This window comes from Rhinolophus hipposideros (genome assembly GCF_964194185.1).
Source record: "Rhinolophus hipposideros genome assembly, chromosome: 6".
In the NCBI taxonomy this organism is placed as follows: domain Eukaryota; kingdom Metazoa; phylum Chordata; class Mammalia; order Chiroptera; family Rhinolophidae; genus Rhinolophus; species Rhinolophus hipposideros.
The window spans coordinates 81,004,699-81,019,906 of NC_138052.1; positions in this window are offsets into that span (position 1 = coordinate 81,004,699).

Consider the following 15,208-nt stretch of genomic DNA (forward strand, 5'->3'; position numbering starts at 1 on the left):
AAAGAGTAAATATATGTTAATCCAAAGTTTTTGTTTGTTTTGTTTCTTTGAGAGAGAGAAAATAATAACACAAGGAACTACAATAAAATAAGTGATACTTTAAAAAACTTCTGGAGAAATGAAAGTGAGAAAGTGTAAATATAAACCTTAGCAATTTAGACGGAAAGGAATTAAGGTCACATGTACAGAGTGAAAAATATATATGTTTGGAATTTTTTTATTTATTTATTAGTTTCAGGTGTACAAGACAAGGTAATATTTAGACGTCCATCATTTATATCCCTCACACTGTGGGCCCCCATCCCCACCATCCACTATCCCTCTGACGTTGCACCAAGCCATCACATTATATATATAAAATTATAGTTAGCATTCATTGTTGTTTAGCTTCTGGTGTACAATGCCATGATCAGGCATCTACAGTATCCCTGAGGTGGTCTCCCAAATGGGACACGTGTCCATTGGATACCCAACAAAATCTTTACAACATTATTGATTACATTCCCCAAATTACTTTTCAAAAACCCTGAGGCCCTCTTGTGGTTACCAACTGTTTCCTAATCCCTTCACCTTCTCCCTTATCCCCACACCCCCACCCATCTAACAACTCTCAGTTTTTCCTCTTTGTCCCCAAAACTGTTTCTGATTAGTTCATTCACTTATTCTTTTATTTAGATTCCACATATAAGTGAGATGATATGTTTGGAATTTTTGATCGTAAATAGATTTCTATGAAAGTAAGCATTACCAATACTGGATTAAGATGAAACAGAAACTCAGCATAGAGTAGTAACAGTGGATAAAAATGAGCTTTGAAACTTCTACCTCACGTTCCCATCTTAAAAAGTTTTATGACTGAGTTTTAAAAATTTTATCTAAAAAATAAAGTAGTTAATTTTTAGGTTCATTGCAATTTTTGAGGAAAAGAAAACTAAAAAAGGAAACTTTATTGTTGGTTCTACAAATATAGTGTAAACATAATTCTAAACCAAAAAGTGTAGTACCCCCACCACAGCTGTGGGCCCATTTCACAATTATAGATACAAAACTTTTAAAAAGAATGTAGAAAATAGAATTCAGTTGTATATTTAAAAGCAATATTATGACCAAGTAAAAATTTTACTTGAAAAGCAGGGAATACATAAATGATACAATTACGAGGACATCATATTATAAATTACATTAGTAGATAGATATTGAAAGTTACTTTAAGATGGTTGGATGAACATATAACATCTCTACTTAAGACACATATGTTTGCAAATATTGTTAAGCCCCATGTTTTGAAATTGACAAGAAGAATGGATTTTGGAAGATCTGGGAACTGAGAAGATCTGGCAGGTGGATATAGAATCTAGAGTTAGATGGCTCAAAAGAGAAATGCGTGCATGTGCTTACAGGTAATAGAGCAAAGAAGGAAGCATGAAACGAAACAGACAAAAATACCTAAAATACTTAAAGTCAAAATAGGAGCAAGGCCCTTTTGTCCAAGCTCTCACATAGCTATACAAACCTAGTTACTTTTCCAGTTGGTATTTATTCTTAGTGTTAGCCACAATTTTTTTCTTTTCCTGAATGACATTATTTTTAATTAAAATATTTTCAATAGTGACATAACTCAAAAATAAAGTGGAAGACTATACATATTGAAGGCATTTAAAAAGTCTTATCACAACAGTCAATCTTCCAAAGGCTGTGTTATTTCAAAATAACACTATGCACACAATAGATCATTGCCATATATTGTTTACCATAGACTTGGTTTGTTTGTATCTAAGTTTGTAGGTTCTTTAGTCGGATTTGTGTATCAAAACACGTTTTAGAAATATCATAACTCATTAAGTCAGTATATAACTGGCCGTTATTACATATTTACCACTAGATGGTGATCACACGTTAGTAAGGCAAAACACCGTATGCATTTACTTGGTGGACTCATGAACTAGCTGTTAAAGTTATTGATTAGTCAGTGAATGTGATGAATAGCAGAGCAACGCAGAGGATATGCAGTGATGCTATCTTTGCACTATTAAAAGACGGAAGTATACAAAACTGAAAAGAAGGAACCTTAATCGTACTCCATTGCAAGACAGACATATCTAAACAGATAACACATGGAATCAGAGCTTCAGGTTGCCCATGTTTGAATCCCAGGTTTACTTTTGCTAGTCCTGTCAGTTTTCTCATTTATGAAAAGGGTATTATAATCATAGCTATTTTATAGTTTGATTGTGAAGGCTAAATGCTATAATATATGAAAAACACAAATATTATTGCCTGGCACATACATGCTCAATAAATACTACCCATTATTATTATTTTTTTATTCATTGATAGGAATTTTGAGACCTTAGAGATAGTAAAATATTGTTATAAAACCAGTAGTTTTAAACACAATGGGATTAGAAGGGTAGAGTCCATCGTTATGTCTTCATTAGAAGAATACTATCCATGAAACATTAATTGGTAAGATCACGTCTCAAGTTTTTATCAAGTTAAACACAGTAACAGTTATAAATTGAAAAACAAATGTAATTAATGCGAAGATATATGTTATCCATCTGTTCTTAGCCCTTAAAAACACATATGTGCTTTTTTAAAAAAAATTACACCAATTAACTCTTCGTATTCTGCTCTTACAGAAGAAAGTATTTTGTATATTTCGTTGTTTTTTTTTTCCAGGTTGTAGATTGTTTTAAACGGAACAAAATTTTGACCAGACACAGCAAAAATTATACTCTTAAATTTGTCATTTTGTTTTGTTTGTTATTAAATTTATTGGGGTAACATTGGTTAAGAAGATTATACAAATTTCAAACATGCAATCCTATAATACATCATCTGTATATTGCATTGTTTTCATCACCTAAAGTTTAGTCTCCTTCCATTGTCATATATTTGACCCCCTTTACCCTCTTCAACCTGCCCTCAAGCCCCCTCCCCTCTAGTAACCACCATACTGTTGTCTGTATCCTTGAGGTTTTTTGTTTATTTGTTTTATTTGTTCATTTCTCGCTTTCTGTTTTATACCACACATATGAGTGAAATTACATGATTCTTGTCCTTTCCATCTGACTTATTTTGCTTAGCATGTAGTATTTGACCTCCTATATCCACAGACATGTTTTCTTATTGTTGGTCCATTTAGACTAGCTTTGGTCAATTAAAACACAAAGTTGCCTATCAATCTCCAGGTTAATATTAATAGATCAATAAAATTCACGTTGCACTTAATAATATATTATTTGGTCTTTACCTGTACCAGGGAACTTGAATGGCAGCACATAATTTTGAATGTAAATACAATGTCCATTTCTCTGATGCTAGGAATTGCATTTTCTTTTGTATGACCACAGCTTATTATGTCAAATAGCATGTATCTCCCTAAATATCTCTATAAAATGAAAGCAGTTGGGATTAGCAGTTTAAACAATTTCACAGTGCTGCTTTTTTTTTCCCCCGAGTTCACTGCCTTTGGCAGAAATAGAGTTGACAGCATCCTGTTAAACATAACTTCTACCCTTATAGGCTGATTTATGAATTCTGAATAAATGAGCCTCTCCAAAACTCCTCCTACTCTCTCTTTCCTGTACACACTACCTATTCATGTATTTATAGAGTGCCTAAAACCATAGTGTGAAAGTATACCATTTAGTTATTTAAAAGAACAGAATCTTGGATAACCTTTTTATTTGCTATAAACTTAAACCCAAGAGTTCAAATTTCAAAACATAATGAAGAGATTGATTTAACATTTCCCTAAGACTGTGATGTTCTGCTACTTCCTGAGTTTCAGAGGTAGAAACTTTCATCATGTGGAAACTTCAATAGATTTTTACCAAGATATTTTTAGATATACCTGTTAAATAATAATATCCTACTCTATATTTTTTGAAGAGGTGTATGGTATGCTTCAGTTGTTAATATGTTTGTCCCTTCTATGTGAAGGGGCTAAGCATTGAAAATAACAGCATACTTCTTTAAATATGTTTTTGTCTAATTCTAAAAGTAATACATAAGAAAAGTATTAAAAAATATATTTTCTGTAGTCTCATGGCTCAGTCAAAACTTGGAAAGACTGCTCAAGGGTTCTCCTCAGGCAGGTGGCAGGATCTGGTTCTACATAAGAAACGCCTTCTAAAGGCAGACTTCTTTTCAAATGTAGATATGACAGAGCACTGGCTTTTTCATTTTATTTAACCTCTGAGAGCCTCAGTTGCTTGTTTGTAAATGGGGATAATGTACTTCATAAGGCTTTCATGAAGACAGCATGAGTAAAACCTATGTAAAACATTAGCAGTCATGGGCTCAGAGTAACCACTTGTAAGAGTAGTGTTGGTGGTGGTGTTTGGCAGATTCTAGCCTAGATCTGTTTTTTTTTCTGAAATCAGTATTGCCTCCAGGTCTATCCCCCTCTCTCTAGCAAGAAAAAGAAATCTAAAAAAAAAAAAAAAAAAAGAAAAAGAAATCTGAGGAATACTGTAAGTGTGTTACGGGAAGGGTCTGTGACTTACTCATCTTTGTATTCTTGGGACGCAGCAAATCATGTGAAACATAGGGAATTGATAATTATTTCTTGAATTAAAATGAACAGTCTTGAAAATGCTAGACCCTGAATGGGACCACTTATTCTTATACTCCTGGCAGGTATCATATGATTATAGGAATATCCTCACAAATATACACATATATACATATTCACACATACTACTGCTGAGACCACTTTATCAAAGGAACCACAAACTTCATGTTACTCTTTCATTTGGCAGCAAAACCCTAACATATAAAATCTTCTCTGAATAATATCACAATAAGAAGAAATTTCAGACAAAACCCATCCTAAAAGGAGAAACAGTTCCAGATTGGTAGAATAAGGACCTTCAAAAAATCTACTCCTCTATAATAGCAGAGAGAATACTGGCAAAAAAATGCCCAAATTAACATTTTTCAGAACTCTAGAACTTAACTAATGCCTTGCACCAATCCAAAGAGCATTCACTCAAGAAAAATTGCTGAATCTGAGTAAGAACAGTGAGGTTTTTCATATTTTAACTTGTCTCATCCCCAACCCCCTCTCCCCCACTCTGCAGCACTCTTGAAAACCAACTGCCTTATAATCATAGTAGGTGTAAAAATGAGTACCGCAAGTAGAGAAGCAGAACAAGTGTGGAAATTATATTCTTGGAAAAATGTGCCTATTTGAACTTTCTGGAAATCTTAATTTGCAGGACTTGTTTTTATTTGACCTGAGTCAGGGCTCACTCTGTCAGAACAAACTATTTACCAGGGCATTTGTAGCAAATAATTAAGAGCAAGTGTTTCATGTTGCAACTGCTGAGGCAGCAATGGCAATTGAGCAAACACGAGGTTGACCAAAACTCTTAAATGGAAAAGCTGGAAAATTAACTATCCATAGGCGGCTTGCCATATTTCTATGACTATCAAAGGATACATGCATTGGGAGGACTGTGTGCATGTCCAAGAAATAGTTGCGAGGGGTCTAATCTCTCACCTCTGGCTGACCTGGAGGACTTGTGTAAGTAGAAGTAAGAGCTGAGGCAGGGTTCCAAACATCCAGAGTATTGAAGATGTGCCCCAACGTGCACAAAGAGCCTCTCGCCAAAAACCGGATGATTTATTGGTTCAAAGTATTTAATCACTACCTTTCCAATCTTTAGTTGACTGCTATGCTAAACAAGCAGACTTCTGTGGCCACACACAACAAAGAATACAAATTTCTTTGAATTACTTTAGGAAAATCACTTAAGAAACCAACAACAAATAGAAGCAACAAGAAACCCTGGAGAGAGAAAAATCTGATTTCCAGAGTGTCCACATTATATATTTTTTAAAATGTCAGGTTTTCAACAATGACAAAAAAAGAAAAAATAGAAAACATAAAAAGAATAGGACAATTTACAGAACCTGCAAATATGTTACATAACAAGGTAGACTTAAAATTGCTAATGTTTAAGATTCTAATCAGCTGACCTTAAAATAAGATCATCCTGGATTATGCAGGTGGACCCAGTATAATCATGATGACAAGGCTCTTTTAGATGTGGGAAAAAAAGACAGAAGGGTCTAAGAGTCATGTGACATGATGTGATGTGATGTGATAAAGGGATTCTCCCCTAGAAAAATCAGAAGGAACCAGTTGTTTTGACATATTGATTTCAGCTCAATGGAACTTATTTCAGAGTTCTGGCCTCCAGAATTGGAAAATAATAAATTCATGTTATTGTGCCGCACCAAGTTTGTAGTAATTTGTTACAGCAGCAAAAAGAAACCTAATACATCAGTCTTGCACTACTATTGTTAAACTCTTTCCTAAGTATTCAATTATTTTTGATGTATTATAAATGAACTTGTTACTCTAATTATCAGATTGTTCAATGCTAGGGTATGGAAATACAATTGATTGTTATATATTAGTCTATCAATATACAACCTCATTAATTTTAGTAATTTAGATTTCTTAATTTTTTTATATGCAAGATGATATTATCTGAAAAGGTAATTTTCCTTTTCTAATTATGGATGCTGCCCCCACCCTGTTTTTGTTTTTAATCTAATTGTTTGGTTACTCTAGAACAGTGTTGAATAGATGTAACAAGAACAGACATCCTTGTATTATTTCTGATCTTAGCAGGAAAATGTTCAGTCTTTCATCATTGAGTATGATGTTAGCTGTGAGTATTTTGTAGATGATTTGTAGAGTATTTTGTAGAGTATTTTGTAGATGATTTTCAATCTTTATCAGATTGAAAAGTTCTTTTCTATTCCCAATTTGTTGAGTGTGTTTATCTTGAGAAGGTGTTGGATATTGTTAAATGCTGTTTCTGTAACTAGTAAAATGATTGGTTTCTATCGATTGGTTTTTGGTATGTTGAACCAACTTTTCGTTTCTGTCATAAATGCTAGTTGGTCAAGGTATATAACCCTTTTAATAAGTCGCTGAATACAGTTTGCTAGTATTTTGTTGAGAATGTTTGCCTCTATATTCATAACAGATAATAGGTCTGTAGTTTTCTTGTGATGCCATTGATTTGGGAATCAGAGTAATTATGGTTCACAGGATGAGTCGGGAAATGTCCCTTCCTCTTGTTTTTTGGGGAAGATTTTGAGAAGGATTAATGTTAATTCTTCTATAAAGATCTGGCAGAATTAATCATAGAAGCCACCTGGTCCTGAGGTTTTTTTTTTTTTTTTTTTTTTGAAAGGTGTTAATTACTAATTCAATTTCAGGAATTTGTCCATTTACTATAGGTTATCTAATTTGTTGTTGCATTTTTGCCATATTATTTCCATGTTCATAGTTTTCCTTATAATCCTTTAAATTTGGTAATGATATGCTTTCTTTCATTCTTGATTTTAATGGAGTCTTCTCACTTTTTCCCCCTAGATTAGTATAACAAAAGTTTTGTCAATTTTGTTGCTCGTGTTAAAGAACCAACTTTTAAAGTTGACTATATATATATATATATATATATATAATTCACTATTTAATTTATTTCTACTCTAATACTTATTATTTCCTTCTTCTTGCTTTGGATTTAGTTTTTTCTTTTTCTGCTTTCTTAATGTGGCAGGTTAGGATGTCATCTGAGATCTTTATTTTTTTTACTGTACCATTTAAAGCTATAAATTTCCTTTGAAGCAATGTTATAGAAGCACTGTGTTTCTGTGTCCTCTTTGGAGGAGCTCTGGTGCAAGGTAAGTTCAGCCACTGCCTGTGACTGGCTTGGATCTACCTGGTAAAAGCTATAAAGTGATCCACCTTTGCTGGGTCTGGAGGACAGTGTGAGAGGCCACACTGTGAACCAAGTTCGGCTATCACCATGTAGGTCCTGGGTCTGCTTAGCCCAAGGTACAGGGGAACCCGGGGCTTATTGCACCCTATTGGCTATTCTTAAGGCTTAGTTGCTGAAAGAGCCTTGATTGGTACATGAGTTGGGTGAAGTGGGGTCTTAGGGATTCACCAGAGTGGGGTGAGTGGTGTTAACCTGGTCAATACAGATTCATATTTGGCACCAGTGCCATGCCTGGGGCCACTCAGTAAAAGGGACATAGCACACTGAGGCCAGCTGCTGCCTTTCGGGGTCCTGTGTACTTCTGAGAGTATTTAAGTACAATTGCACTGTGTGCCAAGATCAGCCACCTGCCTCTGAAAGAAACTCTGGTGGTGCTAGGCTTAGGCTGGCTGCTTGAAGCCAACAGAGCCTCAGGGTGTGTGTAGGTTGAGGTTAGCAGCTTGCTGCTGAAATTGCCTCTGGCAGTGTGCAGACTGGGGCTGGTCACCCACCCCTGAAAGAGCTTCTGGTGATGCCCAAGTTGGGAGGGATGTGGTCTCAGAGAGCCTTTAGGGTGGCATGAGTGGTGTTCACCAGGCTATCTGTATTACTCTTAAGCATATATGTAATTTCCCAAGTGTATTATTTATTTGTGTCAACCTAATCTAATTCATTTATTTGCCCTTCTCTCAGGAATAAAATTAAAAAATTATTATTTTTTGCTTATTAACATTTATAAAATAACTTATTTATGTCTGTAGCTCCCTTACAGATTTTAATTTGATAATTATGTTCTTTTTCTTACTACACAACATAGACTTGTGCTTATGATTGTTTGAATTGTCTGTAAACAATTAAGCACAACACATGTAACCCAGTTTGGGGTTGCTCTTCAAATTCCCCTGGAGAGCTAAGAAGCAAAGTCATCTACCCTCTTCTTTCTTTCTCCAGGTTCCCAGTACACACCCATGTCTATCATCTGCAACTGCCAGTGTTGAGGCCCACCTTCAAAGAGATCTAATTGGGCTAATATAAAAATAGTATTTTTTCACTTCCTTAGAACTGTTATTGTATGCAGTCATGTTTCTATCAGATACCAAGACTTGATTCCAGTTTGGGTTATTGCATGGCAGGCAGATACTCAGTTTCCACTTACATAATATAATTAGGTCATGGATTCAAACTCAACAGACTTGGCAGAGTACAACAGTTCATGTCAACATTTTTCTTTCAATTTGGGATATGGGAATAAGACAGCTTGGAAGGGATGCTCTTAGTGCAGCCATCCTGAGCAACCTGAGTTTGCAGCTAGCTGCTGATGCACGTCCAGAAAACTCCTTACGTGACCAACCTGAGAAGCTCCCCACAGCCCTCTTATCAAACACTTCTGGATGGGTGAGCCATAAGTGGTACTTATTAAATTAGCAGAAAACATTTGAACAGATATAACTGGTTCCTTCAAGTTAACTAAATACATACTCAGCATATAAAGAAATTATTTATAGTTTCAAATACCTTTTCTGAGTGGGGTTCATGATTCTGTATTTCATCTTTACAAACCCCACTCCCCTACTGCATTGTATTATCTTCATCTCATATTTTTCCCACCTTACTACTACTTGCTGTAACTTCCTACATAGTAAGTTGTTTGAGGCTGAGTTATCTTACACCCTTTGGCAATATGATTCAAAAGTTTTCTAATTTTCTTTCTCCTTTCTTTGTTAGTGAATAGACTTCAGAGAGAGCTATTTTCTCTGATTCTTTAAAATTGTCCCCTTCTTTTGACTTTTAGCATTATTTCAAAGATTTTATTGTTTAAGGAACAAACTGAGATCCAGAAGAAATAGCGCAATTGAAAATCGATCTAAGTGTGCTTATTTTCCACTTATTTTATATGCCTTTTCAGAAAGAAGCCCTACGGTTTCATGAGCTTTCTGATTCTCTTAGTCTTTTACTGGAAAGAAAGGCCTGCTTCTGAGGCTTTGTGACCCATTCAAATCTAGAGAGACATCCCTCTGGGTATTATTTTTATATTTAAGACACTTGTTCCAGAAAAAAAAACACCCCTTGCCACTGTCACCTTCTGTGTGTTATGGCAACAAGTCTCACAAATTTTCCTCCCTTTTCTAAGGAGATATTAGTAGGGTTTCCAGGCTCTTTTTCTGAATGCATCTAATGCCGCTGTTCTTTTATGGAGGGGAACTAGAAATCCGACCTTTGTACATTATTCCTGCTAATTTGGTATGTGGTATATTTAGCAGACATTCTTTGAACTCTTGGGCATTTGATGAGAAATTTTCTAGTTTTCAGGATTAGAGCATATTATTCCTTGTTTTTATCTTCTCCTGGTCATTCTTTAAACTCTGGGTGGGAGAAGTTAGAAGCCTGGGTCCATGTCATCATCTTACTCAAAGCACATATTTATTTTTGATAGATGATTAAAATTGACCTTTAAGGTCATTTTTATTCTTGAGATTTTATATAAGCAAATTTTGCCCTAAGACTATTTTCTGTAGGCAAGAAGTTTCTCAGGTCAAATAGATGCTGTCAAAATAATGACTCCAAGAACTGTTAAATGTCATGAGGAACTAACATTTTTGCCTCTAGTTAAACCAAAAATCATTCAACTGTATCTAAGCTCCAAAGAAATATTAGCTTGTATGACCTAAACTTGCTGATTGATGGCCTGATTAAATTACAGAGGAAACCTTGGCAAGCAACTGTGGTTTTTAGAAAATTTACAAATATCAGTAGAGTTCACAGTTCTCTTCTCGGAAAGGCATTATAATGTATGTGTGTACGAAAGCATTCTAATTGAGTGAATCTAACACCTTGAAAGACAATATCAAGCCCTCGGGTCAAGAGTTGTCAGTTTGGTCCACAGCATGCTCTGCTGTAAACGTCCACGAAGGCCACATCCATTGGGTAAACTAGCTCATGGCACGACTATTCCTTTTTTTTTTTCCCAACTCTCTTTCAAAGACTGTATCAAATACTAAGCCAAGTCAATCATAAAGAGTAATAGAAATTATAAAGGCAGTGACATGATGGCCACAGGTTTTCATGCTTAAGGATTGTTACTGATACATAGTCAGGTAAATAATTAAAGATGTTAGTGATATGTTACATATATTGTTTTAATTTTGTTAACATTCTTGTCAGATAAGATCTGTTTTTTCTTAAATATAGTTTACTGACACATGAAAAACAGTGACAAAGACTAAAGCAATTCATAACTTATGGAGGACCAGTCAGAGGAAGCTGAGGCCTGTCAGGGAAGAACAACTATTATAATAGTGATGGTAATAAAAAGAACAAGGCCTTCCAATCTTCTTCAATCTGGATTCTTCAAGAGAATTAAACCCTAGAGAAAACTATTTAAGTGACACCTTTTCAATTCTCCAATTCTGGATGTATCAGAGATACATTAATACTTTTCATTTAATGGCTATATCAGAACATTAGGGATTGATTCTTTTGCAAGAGCCCTGATTGAGAAGGTTTAATAACTTATAAAGATACCTAGGAAATGGGCTCAATAGGAATAACTCTCCTATTGGAATTGAGAGTGAGAATTTAATATGGTCCCAGATTTTTAACTTGGACAATTGGATTTCTGAATTAAGAAATATAGATTAAGGAGTACATTTATGGAAAATTTTACGGCTTCATTCTGGGTTCATTGAAATTGAAATGTCTGTGTGTGATTTAGGTAAAGATATGCAGTATATGAATCTGAATCTCAGTAGAGTTTACAGTGTATGAATTATCTACTGCCTCAATAATGTTGCACAATAAACCTCCTCAGATAGTTTCAGCTTAATATAAGAATTATTTATGCAACTCATAATTTTGTGGGTCAGCAGTAAAACTTGGGTTTATCTAGGAAGATCTTATCTCAGCTGGGCTCCTTCATATATCTGTTTTTCAGGGCAAGTTAACTAGGTAGATCAGCTGGCATTCCTTCAAAATCTTCCACATGTTTCATCCTCTGCATGCTTCTCACATCCCTCCAACAGGCTAGGCTAGGTGTGGTCTCACGGAGAGGCTCAGGTGCAAGGACAAGCAAGCCCAACTGTGCAAGAGAATCAACAGAAGTTTGCACATTTTCTGAACTGGAGCAATATCATTTTCTTCTCATTTTATTGGCCAAAGCCCAAAGTGAGATTGGGTGGGACTACCAAGTAATTGGGTCAAGAGCTTGGATACAGGAGAAGGTAGATAACTGAAACCATTTTTTCATTCTATCCTTTTATAGATGGGATGACCATGCATCGAGGTTTGCTCAGAAAAGTTTCAGTTTATTCCTGTTATCATTATAGAACTATTAATAGAACTCCCCTCTCACTCTCAAAATTGTGTCAATTTGAGTAATACATTATACAGGAGTCCTACATTTAGGATGGGGTTTGAATTGGAATAGATGAACTCATTGAAACAAAATGGGTGAAGTGAGTAAAATAAATTAAGATTAGAATCCATGAAGAAGGTGCCATGGAGCAGGAGATGAGACAGAACAGAATGGATATAAGAAGCCAGCAGAGAAGAGATGCATAAAAGAGGGCTAAATGACAAGGTTAATACTGCCAAGGTGTGAAATAAAATATGGAATAAATATGTCTATTGCATTTGACAACTACGAGTCTTTGATGAACACAGTGAGAGGTTTCAGAAAAGTGATTGTAGTTCATTAAAAGGTTGACCCTAGTTCTTGCTCACACTAATTTAGCACTGAAACTTTTTATTTCACTAGTCTGGGTCTTAGATTTAAAACAAAAAGGACTGGGCTCTGAGGAATGAGGTCCTTTGAGTGCTAACAACATTCTCAGAGTCTGAATACTAAATACCAGTTCCAGACTAAAACCAAATGTGCAAGAGCCAAGGCCTGTAGCTTACGTTTCTTCCTTTGCCATCATTTTTAACACGGAAGAACAATGGTCTGATGTGTATTCATTAGGAATTATTCTAATTTTATTTTATTATGTCTGTACATTTATTTTTCTCTGCGTATTTGATGTCTTCCATTGACACAAAACTCAATAAGACCTACTGTAGTTACATTAAATATTAACCAGGACATTATTCGAGACATTTGGGAAGCTATCTCAGCCTAATCCAAAACCTTACTGAACATATTAAACAAGATAATTTGAAGGCTTGTCAAGATATTTTTGACAGACGCCCTAACGTGATGAAGCAAATAAGAAAACACCAACTACCCCAGTAGAGAGTTTACTTTCAAAAGCTTTATAGATTTGACATTGTGTAAAGGTTTCTAACTACAAGCAGTCACAGCCTTAATGACATTAACTGACATTTAATTTTGTAAATAACAAAACCCCTATTTGGAATGTAGGAACATAACTATTAGTAATTTGAAACTTCAAGAATAACTAATTGGCTAACACATAAAAGGACAGAAAATCTGACTAGTATTGACTTTGCAACGAACAAGGAAAAAAAAAGAAAAGCAAAAAGAGAAGAAACCCACAATTTTCATCTAGTTGAATCTTTTCCTTGGCTGCTTGCTTACACTTTGCAAACCTATTTTGTGTGAGTGGACATCAAATTCTCTTTGGGATTCTCAATTTCATTTATTTTATCAATAAAAGAGCCTTCCTGTGGAGAAAGGAATGAATCACAGATAAATAAAATATAAGAGATTACACCAGGAGCCTGAGCTTTTACCTTGACTAATCCAATAGCTTTTGCCAAATATCTCAATGTCAAAAGCATTATAAGTATTCTACAAGGTATGCCTGGCAAAGAGAAATCAATAAAAAAAGTATTGGATTTGATTAAAATGTTTACTTTTCCCCTCCTTCCCAAGTGAAATAGCTCTTTCCCATACTAACGTGATCTTTGATGTGGTTATTGGCTGGCCTTGTTTCTTGTCATAATGCCACATGCCTTAGAACTTATTTCTGAATCATATACTTTTCTGCCTCCACATAATTTCAGTATTGGAGTTCATGCTCTGATGTCATGCCATGTATCTCTGACCTTGTTAACAATCATTACAGTAATAGTGTGAACCCATTTATACAAATTATTTTTATTCTAACAACTTCATAATGTATTTCATAATTTTTACAGAAGAGAAAACATACTGAACAAGATAATTCCACCCAAATTTGCTCAGTTCAGCTATAGTTAAGTCTTTCCAATTATTTTGCTCAGCAAAAACTCTTGGGCATCATAAAAAAATAATTCCAGAAAACTGATTATGATATTTATGTAGCACCTCAGGGCCTTTACATATACTATTCTTCCTCTGTGGAAAGTTCTTCAAACTCTCCTTTCCCCTTGTCCCTCATGTAGTTAACTGTTAATCAGTCTTCAGGGCTAAGTGTCTTAATCAGTTTGGTTCTGCTATAAAAAATTACCATAGATAGGGTGGCTCAAACAACAACATTTATTTATTAGGTTCTGGAGGCTGGTAATTCCAAAATTAAGGTGCCAGTATATAGCGTGTTCGGTGAGAGCCCTCTTCCTGGTTTTCCGATGGCCGTCTTCTCATTGTATCCTCATTGTCTTCTCATTGTATCCTCACATGGTAGACAGTAGAGAACAAGGAAGGTCTCCAGTGTCTCATCTTATAAAGGAGTTAATCTCATCATCGAGAGGGCTCCACCCTCATCACCTGGTTATCTCCCAAAGGCACCACCTCAAATATGATCGCATTTAGGGATTATGGTTTCAACATATGAATTTCAGGGGAGGAGGACACAAATAGTCAGTCTATAGCACTGAGTTTTCAAAGTCACTTTTAAAAGCATCTTTCCCTGATTCTTCCAGATTAGGAAAATTTCCCAGATGTGCATTTATACCTAATATCCCCTTACCAGCATTCATCACAGAAGAGATCATGTTTTAAGAATACCTGCTTCCTCTACTGGATTGAGAACTCTGGGGATAGCAGGACTGGGAACCATTATGTTTACTGTTGTATTCCCAACATCCTGTGGAACTGAAAAATATTTGTCATCATACTAATAGTCTACTTGCTATTTTAAGACTTCATGATCTCATTGATGGATTATGGCACAAGCTGCCTTACTATTCTAACTGCCTCTCTCAAACCCATATTGTCCAGCCCTGACTGATTTCTTATCCTACAACATTTTTTTTTAAATCAGGTTACATTCCAGTGCAATCACTCTGTCACGATGTTATTTATGGGGGGGAAAATGATGTTCCTTAGAGTAACATTTAAGGCCCTCTATAATTTTCTGATCTTAGAGAGGTCAATTACACCTATATCTGTTCTCATGGACTAAGAACCTGAAATCCCAAGATGGGAGCTGATATTTTCAAGTGACAGGCTTCAATTACTTCTTAGATTGTTAGTATCTTCTCTAGATGATGACATTCTTCAGAGAAAGAAAAGTTGGTATCTTATTTATATTGAACAT